We start from the raw sequence: 21,514 nt of genomic DNA on the forward strand, positions 1-21,514 counted from the left end.
TCCCATCTTCCTACTCCGCCATTTTACTGGCTACTCCTCTGCCATTGTAATGAGACTGTCCCCCACATATACGTATTGTGTTGCCTAATATCCATTTCCAACCACTTCTTCCCCTAACCTTCTCCAAAGGAGACTATTTCCTGCTCAGAGCGGGAAGCAAGAGGTGGAGAGCAGACATTCTACCTTCCTACATAGAAGACTACAATTATATTTCTTTGCTCCCTTTCACAGTTTTAGTTTACAGCATGTAGTTTTTAGGTTTAAGATAAATTTCTGATCTCTATTAATGGGGTGTTCCTTTTGCCCAGTTTTCATCATCAAATATTAGTTCCACAATGAACATACATATGGAAAATATCAAAGAATTCCATTTATTCAACTTAATAGCAAACATAAATCAGGGAAATTGTACACAGGAAAACATATACCAGGCAATACTGACTGAATGAATTTTCCCTTTGAGAGTGAGTTAACTTACCTGAATCGGATAGTCTCAGATGTCAACCAAAGGTGAAAATTCACCATACTGTACTGTATAGTAAACTGGAGATAGGGGCATGAGGAAGACTGCTACCTCTTCTAATGTTGATTTATTTCTAGAGTCTTATTCTCCCTTCAGCAACTTGAAGTAGGGATTGACATTATTCATCTTTTCTTTTAAAGATGGAAGTCTGAAGCACCTGAGGCAACTGCAGAGCTTGATATGTTTGCAGAGAATGCTGAGACTGAAGAGCATGAAGATCCTGAATTTTTCCTTTCTCACTATTCCCAGTTCTGTCCAATCACTCACACAACTATTGTCATGATGTCCACCAATAAAGAGATTTTAATACTCATGGACTTCGGCTTGGTTAAACTTGGAATGCTCTCTGTCCTTATCTCTTCATTTTTGCTTCTTTGGCTATTTTCCATATTCATCTTAAATTCTACCTTCTATAACAGGCCATTTCTTGTATGCTCCCCTTCTTCTTTGCAAGCATGTCTAATGGATCACATTTCAGATTATCTTCCACTTTCTCTTTATATATCTTGTATATACATGTTTATTTTTATATCTTTTCTCCTCTTGATAGAACATGAGCTTCCTTAGGCAGGGAAAATAGTTTTGCCTGTGCTTTAACACAGTGTTGTTGTTTTCTTTTAACGTAACATTTTATAGGATAGTAATGGAACATTTTTCTTGTTGTTGTTTATTTAATTAACATGAATCACTTTATTACAGAAATTGTATTCATTGATAAGCATGTTCATATGTGTGTATTTTTTAATTAGAATTGACAAGTAATATAGAATTTATCATCTCATTATTACATTATAAAATGTCTTGTATAGTCATATTCTTTTCTTAGAATGACAGTTTCTACAAATTTCAAGAAAATGAGAAGGTACATATGAATACCAGGTTCTATTCTACCTTCTTAAACTGTCTGAATGATTTTTTCATCATCTCAGCATGTCTGCATGGGTAAACTGAATTCATGAGAGATCATGGAAATGGAGGGTGACTTTTAAGGGTCATTGTTTACTCTGATGTATTCAAAAATTTTTTCTACTGTTAAAAGTTGCCTTTACTAATCTTAGCTAATTAACCAGAATTTTGGAATCTGATAATATTTGATGTATGTGATATAAATATCAAAAGTTCTGGTTTGTAAAATAGCATCTTCATTTCTAATGTCATTTTTAAAATTTTCATAGTTTTTACTATTTTCTCTCTGTCTAGAGTAGCATCATCTGTCTCCAAAAATCCACTCTATTCATATTCTTCCTTATATCCTGCTTCCTTGTGTTCTGCTTATTCCTCATCATATAAAGCTTAGACGTCTCAGAGTTGTATACTATCTTTGATTTCCTGGGTAATTTCCCTCACCACTTCTGTCCCACCTGTAACACCTGTAGTATCACATAGAGCCTGATGAATACTTGTCGACTGATGAAAAACTCAAAAAACTATACTGGCTTGCTATTGGTGCCAAGATCAAATGCAAATTCCCCTCTTTAGGTATTTAAAATGCTTTACAGCTGGTATCTAATCTACCTCTCCAGGATTATTCTTATCTGTACACTAGGTACTACACTCCAATGCCTTTTCCCACACCCCATTTCTTCTAACAACTTAGTAGAACTCAACCAAAAATTAGTTCCCCAACACATCTACTTCATTTCTATTCACATATTGCTGAAGAGAGCTAGAAAAAATCATGGACATGGAAAAGGAGGTACAAAAAAATCTCTCAAGAAAATAATTGCTTTAGTACAGCAGAGGAAAATGACAAATGTTGTAAGAGATATGGGGAAAAGGAGACATTAATACACTCTTGGTAAAGTTGTAAACTGATTCAAACATTCTGTGAAGCAATTTGGAAACATGTCCAAAGGGCTATAAAACATGCATACTCTTTGACCTAGCAGGTTCTACATTAAAGGATCAGTGGGCTTGGAACATGATATTTCAGAGGGCAAAGGTACTGGGATTACAATCAAGAATCACCTACCCAGCAAACTGAATATAGCCTTTCAGAGGAAAAAATAGGAATTCAATGAAAGAGAGGACATTTAAGCATTCTTGAAGAAAAGACCTGAAATGAATCAAAAATTTACTTTCAAAAACCAGACCCTAAAGAAGCATAAAAAAGATGAACAGTAAAAGAAATCATGAGGGATATTAAAAGGTTAAACTGGGCAGCTAGATGGTGCAGTGGTTAAAGCACAGGCCCTGGATTCAGGAGTACCTGAGTTCAAATCCAGCCTCAGACACTTGACACTTACTAGCTGTGTGACCCTGGGCAAGTCACTTAACCCCCATTGCCTGCAAAAAAAAAAAAAAAAAAGGTTAAACTGTTTATATTCCTACATACTCCAAGCAGCCAGAAAGAAGCAATTTAAATGTCATGGAGCCACAGGCAGGATTGTTCAGGACCTTGGAAATTTAACATTAAAGGATTGCAAGGCATGGAAATTGATACTCTGGAAGGCAAAAGAGCTTGGATTGCAGCCAAGAATCTATTACCCATCCTTCTCTTTCAGGGGAAAAGATGGACATTCAATGAAATAGGGGAATTTGAAGGTTTCCTGATGAAAAGACCAGAACTGAATAGAAAATTCTATCTTAACATACAAGACTCAAGAGAAGTTTAAAAAAGTAAACAAGTGGAGAAAAAATGTTATTCAATATGGTTAAACTGTTTACATCCCAACATGGGAAGATAATACTTGTAACTCTTGAGAACTGTATCTCTATTTGGACAGAGAGACGGAGTTGAAATATAGGGTATAAATATAAATTGTCTTCGATAAAATAATATAAAGAAAATTAAAGAGTGAAAAGAAAAGAGTTTATGGAAAGAAGAGGAAAGAGGAGTTGGAATGGGATTAATTATATCCTATGAAGAGGTACAAAAAACCTGTTACAATAGAGGGAAAGAAGGGAGGGGTGAGCATTGTTTCAACTTTATTCTCATCAGACTTGGTTTGAAGAAGGAATAACATATTCTTCCATTTGGATAAAGAAATTTAGCTTATTCTTTAGGGAAGTAAAAGGGTAAGGGGGAAAGGGGGGCACTGATAGAAGGAAAGAAGAAGCATGGGAGAAATGGGTAAAGAAAAGGGAGGGCAGATTGAGGGAGGCAGGGGTAAGAAGCAAAACGTTGGTGAGGAGGAATAGGGTGAAAGAAGTAGGGGAAGACAAAGGGCATATATAGAATGGAGGGAAATAGACAGTAATAATAACTTTGAAGGTAAATTGAATGAACTCTGCCATAAAACAGAATCAAATATCAGAGTGGATTAAAAAACAGAATCCTACAATATGCTGTTTACAAGAAACATTTGAAGCATAGAGATACACACAGAGTAAATGTACAAGGTTGGAGCAGAATATATCATGCTTCAGTTGAAGTCAAAAAAGCAGGGGTAACAATCCTTAGACAAAACAAAGGCAAAAATAGATCTAATTAAAAGAGATAAGGAAGAAGGAAGCAAAGTTCATCTTGCTAGAAGGGATGATAGATAATGAAGTAATATCAATACTAAACATGTATGTGCCAAGTGGTATAGCATCAAAATTCTTAGATAAGTTAAATAAGTTATGAGAGGCAATTGACTGCAGAACTATAATAGTGGAGGATCTGAATTTTGCCCTCTCTGAATTAGATAACTCTAGGCACAAAATAAATTAGAAAGAAGTTAAAGAGGTGAATAGGATATTAGTAAAGTTAGATATGATAGATGTCTAGAGAAAATTGAATGGGGATAAAAGGAATATATCTTTTTTCAGTGATAAATGGCATATATTCAAAAATTGACCATGTATTAGGGCATAAAAACCTCACAGTCAACTATAGAAAGGCAGAAATAATAAATGCATCCTTCTCAGATCATGATGCAGTAAAAATTACATGTAATGAAGAGCCATGGTAAGGTAGACTGAAAATTAATTGGAAACTAAATAATTTCATCCTAAAGAATTAGTGGGTCAAACAACAAATCATAGAAACAATCAGTAACTTCATCCAAGAGAATGACAATGAGACAACATACCAAAATCTATGGGATGCAGCCAAAGCAGTGCTTAGGGGAAATTTTATATCTCTAAATGCTTAGATCAATAAAAAAGAGAAAGAGGAGATCAGTGAATTGGGCATGCCACTAAAAAGGCTAGAAAAGGAACAAATTAAAAATCCACAAATAAATACTAAATTAGAAACCCTGAAATTGTACACATATAGCCTATATCAGATTGCTTGCTCTCCTGGGGAGGGAAGGAAGGGAGAAACATTTAAGACAAGAAATTTTACAAAAACCAATGTTGAAAACTATCTCTACATTTTAAAGGAAAATAATAAAATACTTTTATGGAAAAAATAGAATACATATCAAGGGGAGGGAGTAGGATAGAGGGTAATACAGTTAGCAATAGTAACTGTGAAAAAAAAATTTGAAGCAAGTTTGTCTGATAGGCCTCAGTTCTCAAACACATAGAGAACTGAGTCAATTTTGTTAAATTGAGAGCCATTCCCCAATTTATAGGTAATCAAAAGACATGAAGTTTTCAGATGAAATAATCAAAGCCACCTATAGCCACATGAAAAAAAAATGCTCTAACTCATTATTGATTGGAAAGATTCAGGTCAAAACAATTCTGGGTCCAACCTCATACCTATTGGATTGGATAAAAGGACAGCAAAGGAAAATGACAAACATTGTAGATGATATGGGGAAAATGGGACATTAATAAATTCTTGGTAAAGTTGTTAACTGATTCAAACATTCTATAGAGCAATTTGGAACTGTGACCAAAGGGCTATAAAACCATGCATATTCTTTAACCTAACAATACCACTACTAGGTTGGTATCCTAAAACAGAGTAAAAAAAAATAAGTTGAATTTGAAATTGGGGAATTGCTGAAAAAATTGTGGGGTGAGATTGGGATGGAACTCTATTGTGTTATAAGAAATGATGAGCAGGATGTTATCAGAAGGACTTATGAAAAATATAATCCATTTATAGAGAAAGACCTGACGGTCTCTGCATACAGATTGAAGTATAAGTTTTTGTTAGATCCATGTAGAAATATCTTTATACTTGTAACTTGGGGAAGAATCCTAATAAATAAATAGATAAACAAACAAATTGACTAACAAATTAACAAATAAATAAATAAGCAGATAAATAAATGAATAAACATAAATAAATGAATGAATAAATAGTTTAAAAAATTAGTAAACAAATGGGTAGACACAGTAGAACTCTAATATATATGGGATTCTTTGAATGGAATCATTAAAGAATATACATATTTCTTAGCCATCATATGGTATGCTTAAAAAATAGACCATGTGTCAGGACACAGAGAAATGTTAAATAAACATTTAAAAGCAGAAATGTTAAATATATTCTGTTTTTTTTAAGACTAGAAAATAAAAATGTATAAGGGAATATCCAAAATCAGAAAAAGATAAGAATTATTGAAATCTTTATGCTCAACAATATGTCAAAAAGCAAGGTTTTAAAATAAATTGATTAATAACTAAAAAAATATAAATACAACATCACCAGAACACAAAAGAGATATTTAAAGCAAACCAATGTTTATTAAATGTAGTTTAAATAATTAAATGGCAAAGGGACTCAGGAGAGAGAGGAATAATACAAACTTGCTCAGGGAACCAGGAGCAATTGGCAGAGGCCAGAATCAAATTTGTATCATCCCAACTTAAAGTCTGATGCTCTATCTACTACAGTATATATGTAGATAAAAAATATTAAAAATCACTAGTGAAAAAGTCTACACATATATCCACATTCACAACATGTGAATGCAAACACATGCTCATGTACACACATATATTCATGCATACATACATGCATATGTCACTATGACCAAGTTGTATTTTTATTGGTTATGAAAGGATACATTAAGATGAGAAAATTAACATAACAAAAATTTTAAAGTAACATCCCGAACCATATGACTTACTAATAATGAAGAAAAATGAAAAATTACAAATTTTATTTTTGGTAAAACTCAAAGATCAGAGACATAGAAAGGACTTTAAAATGATCAAAAAGTATTTATATAAAACTATATGTTAGTATCAATTGTATAGGGAAAACACTAGAATTATTTCCTATGAAACTGTAAACCTAGGATGCCTCCCTCCCCACTACTATTATAAATAGTTCTAGAAATGTTAGCAGTAGCAATTGGATAAGATTAAATAAAATAAAGGCATATACACACATATATAATCAAAGAGGAAAGCCAAATATTCCCATTGCCATATGAAAAGCATGATGGTTTGCTTAGAAAACTAAATAACTAGCAATAAAACTTATAAAAAATAATTAGTTTTAATAAAATAATGGATATAACATAAATCCACAAAGATCATGAAGATATCTATGTAGAAATAAAAACAAAACCAAAATTATAGGGAGGAAAATCTCATTCCAAAGAAATAAAGATTTCATCAAATATCTGGAAGTCAACATACCAAAACAAAATAAAGACAAACATACAATTACAATGCTATATTTATTTAAGTAAATAAATACTGGATTTGTAAAAATGGATGAACATATATTGCTTGTTTCTGTTTTAGTTGTCAAGCTAAAAAATGATGATTATGCCAAATTAATTTATACATTTTTTTCTATGGCAAATAATCCTGTGTTAATTTTGTGGAATTTTACAAAATAAAATTCATTTGGAAAGAAAAGTTCTAGAATACAGGGAAAATTACTTTAAATAAAATGTATAAATAATTATATTTGCAGATTTCAAATTATATTATGGCACACTTATTAAAATTATTTGATACTTTAAAAATAAATATATAATTGCAATCAATTATATAAACAATAATCTGAAACAATTCAATAACCGAGACTTGGATAAATCCTAAAACTTACACTACTTAAGAAGTGCTCTTGGGGGCCGCTTGGTGGTGCAGTGGATAAAGCACTGGCCCTGAATTCAGGAGTACCTGAGTTCAAATCTAACCTCAGACACTTGACACTTACTAGCTGTATGACCCCGGGCAAGTCACTTAACCCTTCGTTGCTTTGCCAAAAAAAAAAAAGTGCTCTTTATTTGACAAAATCTGATGGGAGAACTATTGTTATATGAAAAACCCACATTGAAATCAGCATTTTGTCATGCATACAATAAGATTTAAAGGAGTTCTTGACTTCTATGAAAATAATGTCTATTTTTATAATAAATTGGAGGAAAATGAATGGAGATATCTTCCACAATGATGTCCAAGGGGGAAATCTGAATCAAAGCAGGATTAGGAGAGATCACAGAATACCATAGTAGAAAAAAGTGTGGAGTCAGAAGGCCTGGGCTAAAATTCAACCTTTGGTACTTATTACTTAAGTGACATGACAAATCATTTAATCTCCTGAGAAAAAAAATTTCCTAGTCTATAAAATGAGAGGGATGAACTAGGTGGCCCTTGAATTCATTTCCAGATCTATGATCTTATGCTAATGCATTAAATAAAAATATTTGTCGCAAATGAAATTGATGAAGTGAGGAAAAAAACGAGAAACTCAAAATCTTTTCCTATTTTATGAGGTTTTGTCATCTCAGATATTTAGGAAATTAGATAAATTAATATAACAGAAGCATTCCTCAATGGACAAATGGTCCAAGGAATGAATTGTTTTCTTAAGAATTATAAATTAATAATCCAGATTGCTTTAAATTATAATTAATAAGAGGAATACTAATTAAAACAGTTTGCAATTTGGCAAAGATGGCAAATGAGAATTACTTTAATTGCAGAATCACAGAATTTGAGAGTTGGAAGTGATAGCAGCAGCCATCTAGTCAAATGCATATGCAAAAATAATACTGTATGTGAATATTTGTGGAAGCATCTGCACATAACTTCCAAGGAGGTATAACCTTCCACTTCTAAAGGAGACCTATTATACTTCTGGATGGTTCCTATTGTTATAGGTTTTATTTCTTCTTCTTTAAAAAAATAAAAAGCATAAGGCCTACATTTTCTTTTTAGCAATTTCACACATTGCTCCTAGTTCTGCCCACTGGAACTAACTGGAAAAATCTAATCCATCATCTTCTAGTCAGTGCATGTTATTATGTACCCCAAATCTTGTCTTCTCAAGGTTAAACATTTCTAGTTCCTTCGACTTGTCCTTATATGACATGGACATTTGTTACCCTCCTCTTGACACTTATAAGTGCCCTTCTTAACCTATGGCACAGAAAATTCAACATAGTATTTAAGAAGAAGTCTGACAACAGTGAGCAAAGTGATAAAGGCATAGTCCAGAGTACATTCCAAGATTACCTTAACTTTTAGGTCTTCTATATCCCATTGGAGACTCAAATTGAAATTGGTCTATATTTCTTTTCCTCTGATTTGTCTTGCCTTGTTTTGGGGATCATGGTCAAATATGTCACAGGGATGAGTTTAGTAGTTTGCCATTGGTTTCTATATTTGTAAATTGCTTTGTAGCACATTTAACGTTTTATAGAAATCACATTTACATTCATCTGACCCATTTGCTCACCCCTTCCCTCACTTCCATTGAGAATTAATTTATGGCTTACTTGAATTCTTATTCTTAGGTTATGTTATCTAATTTATTTTTAGAACAATTTTATATTATGAGCAATATGGAATGATATTCTTCTTATGATGTTGTTCTTATTAACAAATAGCATAAACTAATACAATTAAATAAAATGATAAATAATAAAATGTTATTTTTATTATTTTGAATTCCATTCCATTTGCATTTGAATGCTATGGTCTCAAAACTTTAGATCTTACCACACAAAACTATGGCAGTTTAGCTCCACAAAATACCAACATTGAAAATTCTATGTTCATCAAACATTTTATAATATTCTTTCACATTCATTCTTTTAGTGACTAATAGTCTTTGGCAGTTCACATAGGCTATAACCTCAGTTACTTTCTATATGCCACTGGAGACCAATAAGTCCTTTATGGACATCTGAATAAATATTGAATGCAAAAGCTAGATAAATTGAATTTGAGGTTATAGATCTTAAGGTGTTCTTAAAGTGATTACATTTTTTGTTTTACTTAAATATATGGAAACTGCCCCTCTCAGTCTAGAGACATCATGGTGCAATAGAAATAATAACTATAATGGTAACAACAATAATATCTAGTGTTTATATAGTGCTTTGATATTTGAAAAATGCTTTACAAATACTATCTGATTTTGTCCTTACAACAGTCCTGGGAGGTAGGTGCTATTTTTATCCCCATTTATAGAAGAGGAAACTCAAGTAAATAGGGGTTAGCTGGCTTGCCCTAGGTCACCCAGTTAGTATGTTATAGAGGCAGGACTTAAACATTATCTTATGAATTCAATTTCCAGGGCTCTACTTGCTATGCCACATGGTTGCCTCAGGAACTCTGGCTTTGGATTCAGACACTGGGGTTCATATTTTGTCTCTATGGCTTAATACCTATATGACATTGGATAAATCACTTAACTTCTCTGGGTATCATTTTTCTTATATGGAGTCTAAAGTTTCTTCTAGCTAGAAATCTGCTATCCTAAGCTTGTCCATTACTGGTCCAGAAGCTTTCCTGAAGGACCAAACTCTATTACTTGATAAATAAATCCAAGGAAATTGAAGTTAGTTCTTTTAATTGTACCTTTTAATTATGTGGTTTAATTTGGGAGAATGAACATTCTCTGCTTCTGGTTTTCTCAGTTGATCAACACCTAGGTCCCTTCTGTATACTTCCTCTCCTTAAATTTCTCCTGTAGCCAGACAATTATTGATCTGAAAGGACAGGGTTTCACTTGCCCTTCCCCTCCTGCTAAAAACAAAAAAAGTTCAGCCACATTGCCCAAGGGCAAACATATGTTTTAGAAAGGCTTGCCCTGTCTTTGAGAATGGTTTGTGATTGGGTGTCAAATTATCCTCGTAATTTTTTAAAAGTTGTTTAAAAAGTGTTAACTTTTACAACTTTTCTAGCATATGAACCCCACATTCACAGAGAATAACGAATTTTATTTTTAACACCCTCCATTTTGTCACATAGGCAAGTGTTACATGAGGGGACAATGGAGATTATGAGCCCAATTAAGTCAGTATAGCTGGAAATAATTCCCTGAAATAAAGAATGTCTGAGTTTATAAGGTATCTATGTCAAGTCAGAAACCAGTAGATAGCAAATATACTGGAACAAAGTGCTAATGAAACAATGCTGCAGGCTTAATTCTCATACCCACCGACAAGTTTATTGTAGCCAGTCAGTAATGGATCTTAGAGAGAGTCAGTGACTTGCCCAAGGTCACACAGTGACAAAATCAAGACTAGAACGTATATCTGTTGATTGTTAGCCCAGCTCTCTCTCTCGCTCAAATACAGTTATTGCATCCTCTACACAGGACCCAGATACAAATGTTCTACAGAGCAGGCAATACCCTAACATATCAACTATGTTACAAATGGTCCAATGAGTGACCAAAGAAGAGAATGTGAGTGACTTGGCACAAAACTGTTATCACCACCTTTTATACAAGTGCACATTCTTGTATGCTAAGAAGAGAGCTACCTATTTGATAATTGCATAGTTGAGTTTTCCAGACCTTCTGTTTTGATTAAATATCACAAAAAATTGTGTGCATTTTTGTATCTTTCCCCCTACAAGAGGCAGTGTGATATAGCAGTTAGAAAGCTGGCCTCAGAGAAAGGAAGATTTCGTTGGTTCCATAACTCTAGGCAAGTAATTTAACATATCAGTGCTCTAGACTATTTAAGATTCAAAATTGCAGAAGAGGTAGCTATTCCTAGAAGGAGTTTTCTCATCATGGTATTTCCCAAACCAGTGAGATCATAAGTCCAGTGGTAGGTCATGGTAGGAATGGATATAGCATTGAGGAGGCACTATAATCTTTTTTTTTTTTCTGGCCACTTTAAAACCTTCTCTCCTAGACACTGCCTTTTCTTTCATCTTAAAATGAACTGATCATTTTTTTATTCAGTTCTCAGTTGGTCTTTGAAGTTTTCTCTCCACCTTTAATTACCTTTGATGGCATGGTAAGATTCTTTCCTGTAGAAAGGTTTATATGCTGAGTTTGGAATATAATAAATGAGAAGTCTTAAGCTTGAAGAAGCATTTTAAACTGTAAGGACACATCACATTGACACACGCTCAATAATAACATTTTGCAGCTTTTAACTAAGCTGATGAGTGCTTCTTTCCCCCACCCCCTCACCAGAGACAGCTGCCCCTTCATGCTCATGTACTGTTTTTTGCTGATAGACTGATGTCTTTATTTAGGGAGTTATAAAGAATTGCTTCGAGTCATCAGCAGTTTCAAAAACTAGCCATTGAAGGAGGGATAAAGCCTATTCAGAAGATGGATGACAGCTTTTCATTTGAGGATCATACAGAAGGATACTTCCTTCTATAAAAATAGCATCTGCAGTGGAGTTTGCAACTTGCATTTTACAAGGGATCACCACCACTCTTTAAAACTACAGTGGAAATTGAAGACTAAGAGACAGAGATATCCTTTCTTTTCAAATAAAAGGAGCTATACATAACAAGTATGTGTCAAATCAACTTACATCATTTAACTTGCAGATATTTCTGAAACACGTGTTTGCCATCATAATTTTTCTGCCAGAATGCTGAAACTTTGGGGAAAAAAACCAAGCTAAGCCTCTAAAAAATTGTCTTCCTATCACAGACATGATTCCATCAAATTTTACTGATTTGAATGAAGTGATTTTTGGCCAAAAGTAAAGGGAAAGCTGAAAATGCCAAAATTAGACTGGGGTAAAGCCTTAATTTAAATTTTGTTAACTAAAGTCATGATAAATATTGGATTCACTGTCACAAATTCAAAGAAAAGAAAATATACTAGGTTAAAAAAACACATTGGGGACATTTAAAAGTATTTTATATTATATATTGTTCATCACATAATTTGGGGGGGAATTGAGCACATTTACTTTTGAAAGAGGTTTGTGTGATGCCATATAGCCTATGATATGGGTGTATACTTTTACATATTATATATGTATACATATTATATATGTATACACATATATACATACACTTTGTTGTTGTTGTTGTTTTTCCAATGAGGGGAGGTGTCAGAAAAAAGAAGATGGATTTTAACTTAAAAATACACCATAAATGAGCTGATACTTTGGGAAATCATCATGCACACACATATGTATACATATACACATGCATATTTATGTATACACATTCATACCAGTGTGTATATTTGTATAAATACATATATATGTGTACATGTAGTGCATCTTAATATGTATCTATATCTAAGTGAACTCCTTTATTCTACATGTTTAAAAATCAAATTCCATCTATATTTGATTCCAGGAAGACATGCTAATAAAATACTGAACACAGAGCAAAATTATGACTCTACAAACAAAATTATAGAAAATTATTTTTTCTATATATACACATATACTTTTACTTATATAGAAGATAGTTGTATTAAATCTTGGCATAATTGTAAACTCAGTCATTTGTAGAGCCTGGGCATGGAAATGATGCTGGAAAAAAAGTACTAATATATATATTTTTCATTTTGGCCAGAAGAGAAATTTTTTTAACATGTATTTTTGAAGCAGTTAAGGTAAACTTTAAGAAAAAAAGTGCGATTCTAAGCAAAACTGATGCCCCAAATTGATAAGCTATTCAAGGCAACCTAATTAATCCTCAGGAAATGTGTGAAGATCTTGAGAGATCTGGTTGAAGGAAAAAGTTGTTGCTGATTCTTTTCCATGCTAGTATAGGCTTCTTGAATTTGCATGAATAGCAGAAAAAACAATTAAAAAACATATGAACCAACCAACTAAACAATAAGAAAAAAATGATTAATATAAAGAAAAAATATTGTTGTAGGTAAAACAATACAAAGTCTGGAATACTAAATATGAAAAAATAATATTTTACTAATGACACACATTTCTTTTAAGGCTATATATCAAAATGATTTTCAAATTAAGTACAAGGGAGACTATAGGACATTGTTGTCTTCATCAAAATGAAAACAATCCATCAGCAAAATATTGTGGGGGTGTTTTATATTTCTAGTTGTATTGAAATTTTGTCCCCATTGGGAAAATGTCATACTAATAAATAAATTGATATGATGAGAAGCAAAATTACTAAAGAATTATATTAATTTCCAGATCGAGATGGAATACAGAAATATGATTTTACTCAAGACCATTATAAAACAAAGATTATGAAATAAATGTAAGAGATGATTAACATGTTTCAATAGACTAGGAACTTGTTTAATTTAAATATCATTGAAAAGCTATGAGCAATAACAAAGTTTAGGCTTCAAAAATGTGGTTTAATTAGGAAGAATTAAGAATCTATATAAAAAAACTTGTACGAAATAAGATTAAAGAATGTGTCTTTATAGTTTACAAAGTCATTAAAACAAAAAGGATACATTACATGTTGAAACATTTCTAAATATGTAAAAAGCTTTAAGGTTCACTGTTCAATTCAATAAATTTAATATTTTTACTTTGTTCTATTTAATTAGCACACCTGCATATGTTGTCTCTCCCCATTGTAAGTTTCTTGAATATAGAGACAGTCACTTCTGTTTCTGGTTTCCCATTGCTTAGCAAAGGCCCTGATATATAGGGAGCTTAATAAATAAATAAATTCAACATGCATGCACGAATTGTACCAACAACTATGGTAAGTATTGAACATAAAAGATAAAATACACTAATTGTAATCTTCAATGTTATATTATTGGTAAGGTCAGTTAGATGTTCTCAGACAAAGAATTATAAAATGCACACAGAAATGTATTTGTATATATGTAAAAACACACATATATACATTACACACATACATGCATGCACACATACACATATACATACATACACAAAATAATTTTTGAGGATATAGCACCAGTTAATTGGATAATCAAAAAAGATCTTGTTAGTACTGAAAACTTTAGCTGAGCCTCAAAAGAACCTAGGGATTCCACAAGGCCCAGGTAATGAAGGAGTGTATTCTATCTAGAAGGTGTTACACCTGTGCCAAGGAAAAAGCCAAGAAGTAGAATGTCAGATATAAGGTGGAATGAGGAAGCCAGTTTAGTTGAATTATAGAGGAGGTAATGTGAAATCAGGCTGTAAAGAAAGATGGAAGGCACATTTAAATGTTAAATAGAAAAAAATTTATATCCTTCAGGTTCTTGGGATCTAATGACACATGTTAAGAAGATGTGTAACATGCTCGGTTCATTGTGGAATTTGCTTTTAGTCCATGAAATATTTCAAATTTTTCTCAACTTTTTGTTCCATAAAATGGATTGAACTTGATCCGACTCTTAAAAAGATAGTGCTTATATTATATGCTTGAAGTTTAAACACCCATTTTATTAAAATTTGTAATTTATCAAGTTATGATATGCAACTTACAATTTTCTTTGCTTTTTTTAATGATAAGCATGCACAGCCTACCAAGAGTATTGTGGTAAAATATGAAAGTTTTTAACAGTCGGTTAGGATAACTGAAAGACGCCAGTTTTTCAAGGACCACCCTTTTGGGGAGGAGATGAACAGTCCGCCTGCTGCGCATGTCAGACTGCCTGCCGGGTACAGTCCGCCTGCTGCGCATGTCAGACTGCCTGCCGGGTACAGTCCGCCTGCTGCGCATGTCAGACTGCCTGCCGGGTTTTTTGACTTCCGGGGTGGAGAGAACGGGAGTAGCCTTTTTTGCGGGCTTGGCGGGACTCCGGGCGGCGCGGCACAGACGGTCTGACTCACTCCAAAGGTGGCCTAAATCGGTTTGGTGAGTTTTTATAAGGAATATAGACTAAGCCTAGATTTAAGACGATTTGTACTGTATTTCTGTTTTCCTATCCTTCTAATCAACAACACCTTATATACAATAAAGGCTCTATCTAGAAAACCAGAAGCTTCTTCCATTTACTAGTCTGGGAGATGAATTAAGGGAAGGGTTAAGTAGGGGAGATTTATGATCTAATATCCAATTTTAAATCTCACAGTTTGGCGACCCCGAAGGGACCTTAAGGACCCTCCCACCCTCCCTAGTTTGGCCATAAGCCGGCTAATTCGGAGGATTTTCCAAATACCCCCCCCCCCCCCCCCCCCCCCGCGGACTTTCCCTTTGTCTAATCTCCCTTAAAGACTTTAAGCCTCTAAAAGTCTTGCTTTAAACAGAAAAGCCAGCCCAGTTTAAAGGGCAAGATGCTCGAATATTCTACCATCCCTTTGATTTTTCTCATCGGAATGTATTGGGACAGCATAACATCCCGACTTAGAGGAATAGTTTACTCAATGGTCCTTCATAACATTATTGGTTTTTTCCTCATTCAGGCAGCAAAAAGTTTTTTGTATAATAGTATACGTGAGAATCTTTGGGAAAATACGTTTAATATAAGTAGAAATTTTATGCCTGCAATTGAAATACCTTTTAATACCACATCCATAGTTCATACGACTAAGGATTTTATTTTTTTTTGTTGTTTTTTTTTTGTTTTTGTTATTATCATTGTTTTTGTTATTATCATTGTTATGATGTGGGGGAAACTCTCACATATGGAGAGAGACCTCAAAATGGCTGTTTCTACTAGAGATGATCCAAGTTCAGAATCAGATCAGCAGAAACTACTCCCTCTGCAGGAAGCTATAGAACATAGTAAGAAGGGAGTGCCAATTCAAGTCAGAAAATATAGCCCCTTTAGACCAAGTGACTTGAGCGCATGGAAATCAATCATCCCTAGTTTTGAGAAAAATCCAAACACTGTAATTTCACAGTTAAGGACTATATTTAATGCATATCAACCCAGTTGGGCTGATGTTACTTGCCTTTTGGAAACTTTACTGTCCCCAACTGAGATTACAGATATTATCTCAGCAGGAAATGCCCTTGTTGCGAAAGGTAAGGCCGATGTGGAATGGCCTCTAAAGGATCCAGAGTGGAATTATAATGATGATAGGGATTTCCAAAGATTAAAAGATGCTAGAGAAACACTTCTGAAGGGAATGGAATCTTGCTCTAGAAAACCGGAAAACTGGCAGAAATTTTTAAGCCTACCTCAGGAGGCTAATGAAAGACCAAACAGATTTTATGATAGACTTTGTGAGGCCGCTAGACAGTACACCAGATTGGATCCAGTAGATTTAAGAGATTCCTGTATCATTCTCAACACATTTGTTTATAATTCACTGCCAGAAATACGCAGATACTTTCTGAAACAATGTCCAGACTGGAGAAATCTCTCAGTAGATAGAATTAAGGAACTTGCAAATTATGTCTTTGACTCACGTGAGGAAGATCCAGATCACCCTAAACAGAGCATTCTGGCACCAGCGATTCCTAGTCAGCCATGTGGACACCGGAACAAGGACACTAAGGTGTGTTGTTACTGTCGTAAGGAGGGGCATGAATTGAGAGAATGTAGGACTTGGAGAAGAAATTCTAATTCTAATTACAGGCGAAATCAAAATAGAAATAGATCTTTTTGGAGGAATACAGAAAGGCAGTACCAGAATAATGGTAACCAAGACCCCCCTCAGAAGAGGACACAGGAATGATGGTGTCTTGGGGAGGAATGGAACATAGATAATGAAAGCCATATATTCCCAGATCCGGATTTTTTGAATGCACTTGTGCCAGTCCATTCACCTCCCCAGAGTAATGAACCACATGTCACCTTAAAAGTGGGGGAGACTTATTATGATTGTCTGCTAGACACAGGAGCCTCTAAATCAGTATTAGTAAGCAAACCAGATGCTGGGTGTAGACCTGTAGGATTTTTGAATGTAGTGGGAGTCTCAGGAAAGAGCCAGAGAGTGGCAAAATTGAATCCTCGCATGGTATCTATGGGGCCCTTAACAGTGGAACATTCATTTTTACTCATGCCTGATGCCCCTGTAAATTTATTAGGTCGTGATCTCCTTTGCAAGCTTAGAGCAACCATATCTTGTGCTCCAGATGGGGCTGTCTCCTTACAATTGCCAGAGGATACTGTTCATTTATTACCAATTTTACTTACAGAAGCTCAAGGAACAGCAGGGGAGGTATCCAAAATCCCCTCTGACATTCCTGAGTCTTTATGGGCCTCATCCCCTAATGAGGTGGGGCTCCTTAAGTCTGCCATGCCTGTTACCTTTAAAGTTAAGGGGGGACCACCCCCCTCCATTCCACAGTATCCATTGTCTAGGGAAGCAATAGAAGGGATCACCCCTATAATTGAGGCTTTGAAAAGCCAGGGTATTATTATTCCATGTCATCACTCTCCATGCAATACTCCCATTTTGCCAGTTAAAAAACCCAAGCCTGGGCCAGATGGTAAACCTGTTTATCGTTTTGTGCAAGATCTTAGAGCGATTAATAATTATGTTATTCCTAGACATTCCATAGTTCCAAACCCGGCTACGATAATTTCATCGATTCCCTATGAATCTACATGTTTCACAGTGGTAGACCTTTGCTCTGCCTTTTTCTCCATACCAGTACATGAGGACTTCCAATATTTATTTGCTTTTACCTGGAAAAATAGACAGTGGACCTGGACTAGACTCCCACAGGGATTTGTAGACAGTCCCACATTATTTTCCCAAATTTTACAGCAGGATCTGGCCTCTATTACCTTTAAGGGCTCCATACTAGTACAATATGTTGATGACTTACTTTTGGCCTCTCCTAATGCTGAAATTTGTCAGGAAGATAGCCGTCACTTACTGCTGGAGCTGCACAAGAGAGGACACAAGGTTTCCAAGACAAAGGTACAATGGTGTTTGCCCCAGGTAGAATATTTAGGATTTATTTTGGCTGCTGGAACTCGCTCTGTCTCTTCTAAGAGAGTCCAGGCCATTCAACAACTCTCTGCCCCCACTACTAAGAGGCAGTTGAGAGCCATTCTGGGAGCAGCTGGGTACTGTAGACAATGGATACCCTCTTTTGGTGAAATTACTAAACCCCTCATAGCTCTTACAAAAAGTTCTGTTCCGGACAGTTTACAGTTGGATCCCCAGCATCTCTCAGCCATAAAAGAATTAAAACGGGCCTTGTTATCAGCACCTGCCCTAGGACTGCCAGATTATAGTAAGCCTTTCACTCTCTTTGTGCATGAACAAAGGGGGGTGGCTTCTGGAGTCCTGACTCAGTCACTGGGGCCTAACCAACGTCCTATAGCCTACTATTCAATTCAGCTGGACCCTGTAGCGGCTGGAGCGCCACCTTGCCTTAGAGCAGTGGCGGCCACAGCGCTTTTGGTAGAAAAAGCCTCTGATTTGGTCCTAGGTAACCCTCTAACTGTGCAATGCCCTCACGAAGTGGAGGCTCTCTTACTACGTCACAGGACACAAGCCTTTTCAGATCAAAGGCTGGCTAAGTATGAAATAACCCTGTTAGGTAATGAGAATATCACTTTAAAACGCTGCACAGTTCTTAATCCAGCAACACTACTCCCTAACTTACCATTCTCGGGGGAACCATTGCACGACTGTGCTTCTTTAGTTGCTATGGCTGAAAAACCCCGTGACGATCTTTTTGATACACCTTTAGAAAATCCTGATCTTGTCCTCTATACAGATGGTTCCTCATTTATGAGAGAGGGAACGCGTTTTACTGGAGCTGCTGTAGTTTCTGATTATGACACCCTCTGGGCAGCTTCTCTGCCTTCCCATTTTAGTGCACAGGCTGCTGAACTTGTGGCTCTTACACAGGCCTGTAATATAGCTAAAGATAAGAGTGCCACCATTTTTACTGACTCGAAATATGGCTTTGGCATATGCCACTTTATTGGTATGATTTGGCGTCAACGAGGCTTTCTAACATCCTCGGGCAAGGCTATTGCCAATGGGGACCTTATCAAGGACCTCTTAGATGCCCTAAAACTGCCTTCTTCCCTAGCCGTTGTACATTGCCCTGCCCACACAGGGAATAGTGATCCTGTTTCAAAGGGAAATGCACGAGCCGATTCTGCAGCCAAGCTAGCTGCATTAGAAGCTCCTGAACATGTATTTAACCTTTCACCTTCTGAGGATATTCCTTCCAACCTAACCTATGACAATTCTGAAGTAGAAAAGTGGAAAAAGAAATTTAAGGCAAAACAGATCAATGGCATCTGGGTGTCTCCGGAAGGTAAGCCATTTCTTCCCCGGAAATTCTACCACCAGGTATGCCTCTCTGTTCACAGAAAAGGCCATTTTGGTACACAAGGCATTGTAGACTCTATTAAGAGAACCTGGATAGCACCAGGTGTGACTAATACAGCATCTCGAATCTGCTCGGGCTGCTCCACATGTCAGTCTTATAATCAGTATGCTTTTAAGGCCAAAGCTTATGGAGGGCGTCCTCTAGCATATACACCTTTTGAGCACTTACAAATTGATTATATTACTATGCCAAAAGCAGGACATTATAAATTTTGCCTTGTTATAGTTGATCAGCTCACTCGGTGGGTGGAGGCCTTTCCCAGCCCCCGAGCCACAGCTGCCTTTGTTGCCAAAATTCTTCTTAAAGAGATAGTACCTCGTTTTGGCCCACCAGCCCGCATCGATTCTGACAAAGGCACACATTTCACTGATTCGATTTTATCCCAAATCTACTCTTTCTTGGGAGTGACTCCAAAATTCCACACGCCCTACCATCCACAAAGTTCAGGCCAAGTCGAACGTATGAATAAAGAGCTTAAGAGTATGATTGGCAAATTATGTACTGAAACCCATTTGAAATGGCCTGATGTTCTACCATTGGCATTATTCTATCTACGAAGTAGACCAAGAGGAGAACTTCATATATCTCCTTATGAAATGCTTTTTGGTCACCCTCCTATCCAAGCTAAAACTTTTTCCCCAGTTTATACATCACTGGTGGGAGGTGATACTTCTGTTGCTTCCTATATACAGGAATTACAGACCAGGCTACGTGAACTCCATGAGGCAGGAGCTGTGGTCCAGGCAGGACCATTAGACTTTTCATTGCATAACTTCAACCCAGGAGATAAAATATATGTAAAGAATTTTCAGAAAACCAGTGGAACTCAACCTGCCTGGGAAGGACCTTTTCAGGTATTATTGACAACTCCTACTGCCATTAAAATTGGTGAAAAAGACTCATGGATTCATTGCTCTCATATAAAGCCTGCACCATTCATAGGTGAAGAGATTTCAGATAGACCTGAGGTAGACGCTAAAGAGGTAAAAACCCTAAAGATAGCAACTGTTAAAGAGCAAAGGGAGTTCAGAGGAAAAAGGCAGTTCCCATTTAATAATCCCACTGATCAGTTAAATGCTTTGGGACTCAGTCTTCGTAAAGTATCAGGAGACGGAAATTGCCTTTTTAGGGCTTTAGCAGACCAGCTAGAAGGTCACTGTAGAAATCATCTCAGACACAGACAAGAAGCTGCTTCTTATATGATTAACCATAGACAAGAGTTTGAGTCTTTTATAGTAAATGACTCCCCTTTTGAAGAATATGTTGATGAATTAAAGAAATTTGGAAAGTGGGGAGGAAATGATACAATTGTAGCATTTGCTAAGCAGCATCAGCTGAATGTTGTGGTTCATCAATTAAATCAGCCTTTATTGAAAATCAGTGGCACAGACAAAACTGATGCTAGAGAACTCCACATTTTCTACCATAAAGAACATTATGACAGCATTAGAAAGATCAATGACAATTCAGAAACCCCTGCCACTTTGGCATGCAGAGAATTGGGGAACCAGTTAAAACAATGTGGCATACCCCAAACTCTAGCAGCTTAAATACCTTAAAATTTAACAAGCATTTCCTTCCACAGGCAAAAGCACTGAAGCACATGGCCTAGTTTTCTGGCCCACCTCAATTTCTCCCACCCTTTTCCCTACCCTATACCTATTTTTTTTTTAATCCTTTTTGCTTTTTGTTTTGTTTTGACTTTTGAAAGGCACTGAAAAGACCTGGAATTCACCACACCTTTAAATTCTTTAAGAGCACAAAAGGGTG

The 21,514-nt window shown here is 35.6% G+C and overlaps 1 pseudogene; it reads right to left on the reverse strand.

Moving 5' to 3' along the window:
- Positions 1–1,307: 1,307 nt before the first annotated feature.
- Positions 1,308–21,514, reverse strand: part of LOC122755075 — a 36,796-nt pseudogene continuing 16,589 nt past the window's right edge.

The sequence above is a fragment of the Dromiciops gliroides genome, chromosome 4 (assembly GCF_019393635.1).
Source record: "Dromiciops gliroides isolate mDroGli1 chromosome 4, mDroGli1.pri, whole genome shotgun sequence".
Classification (NCBI taxonomy): domain Eukaryota; kingdom Metazoa; phylum Chordata; class Mammalia; order Microbiotheria; family Microbiotheriidae; genus Dromiciops; species Dromiciops gliroides.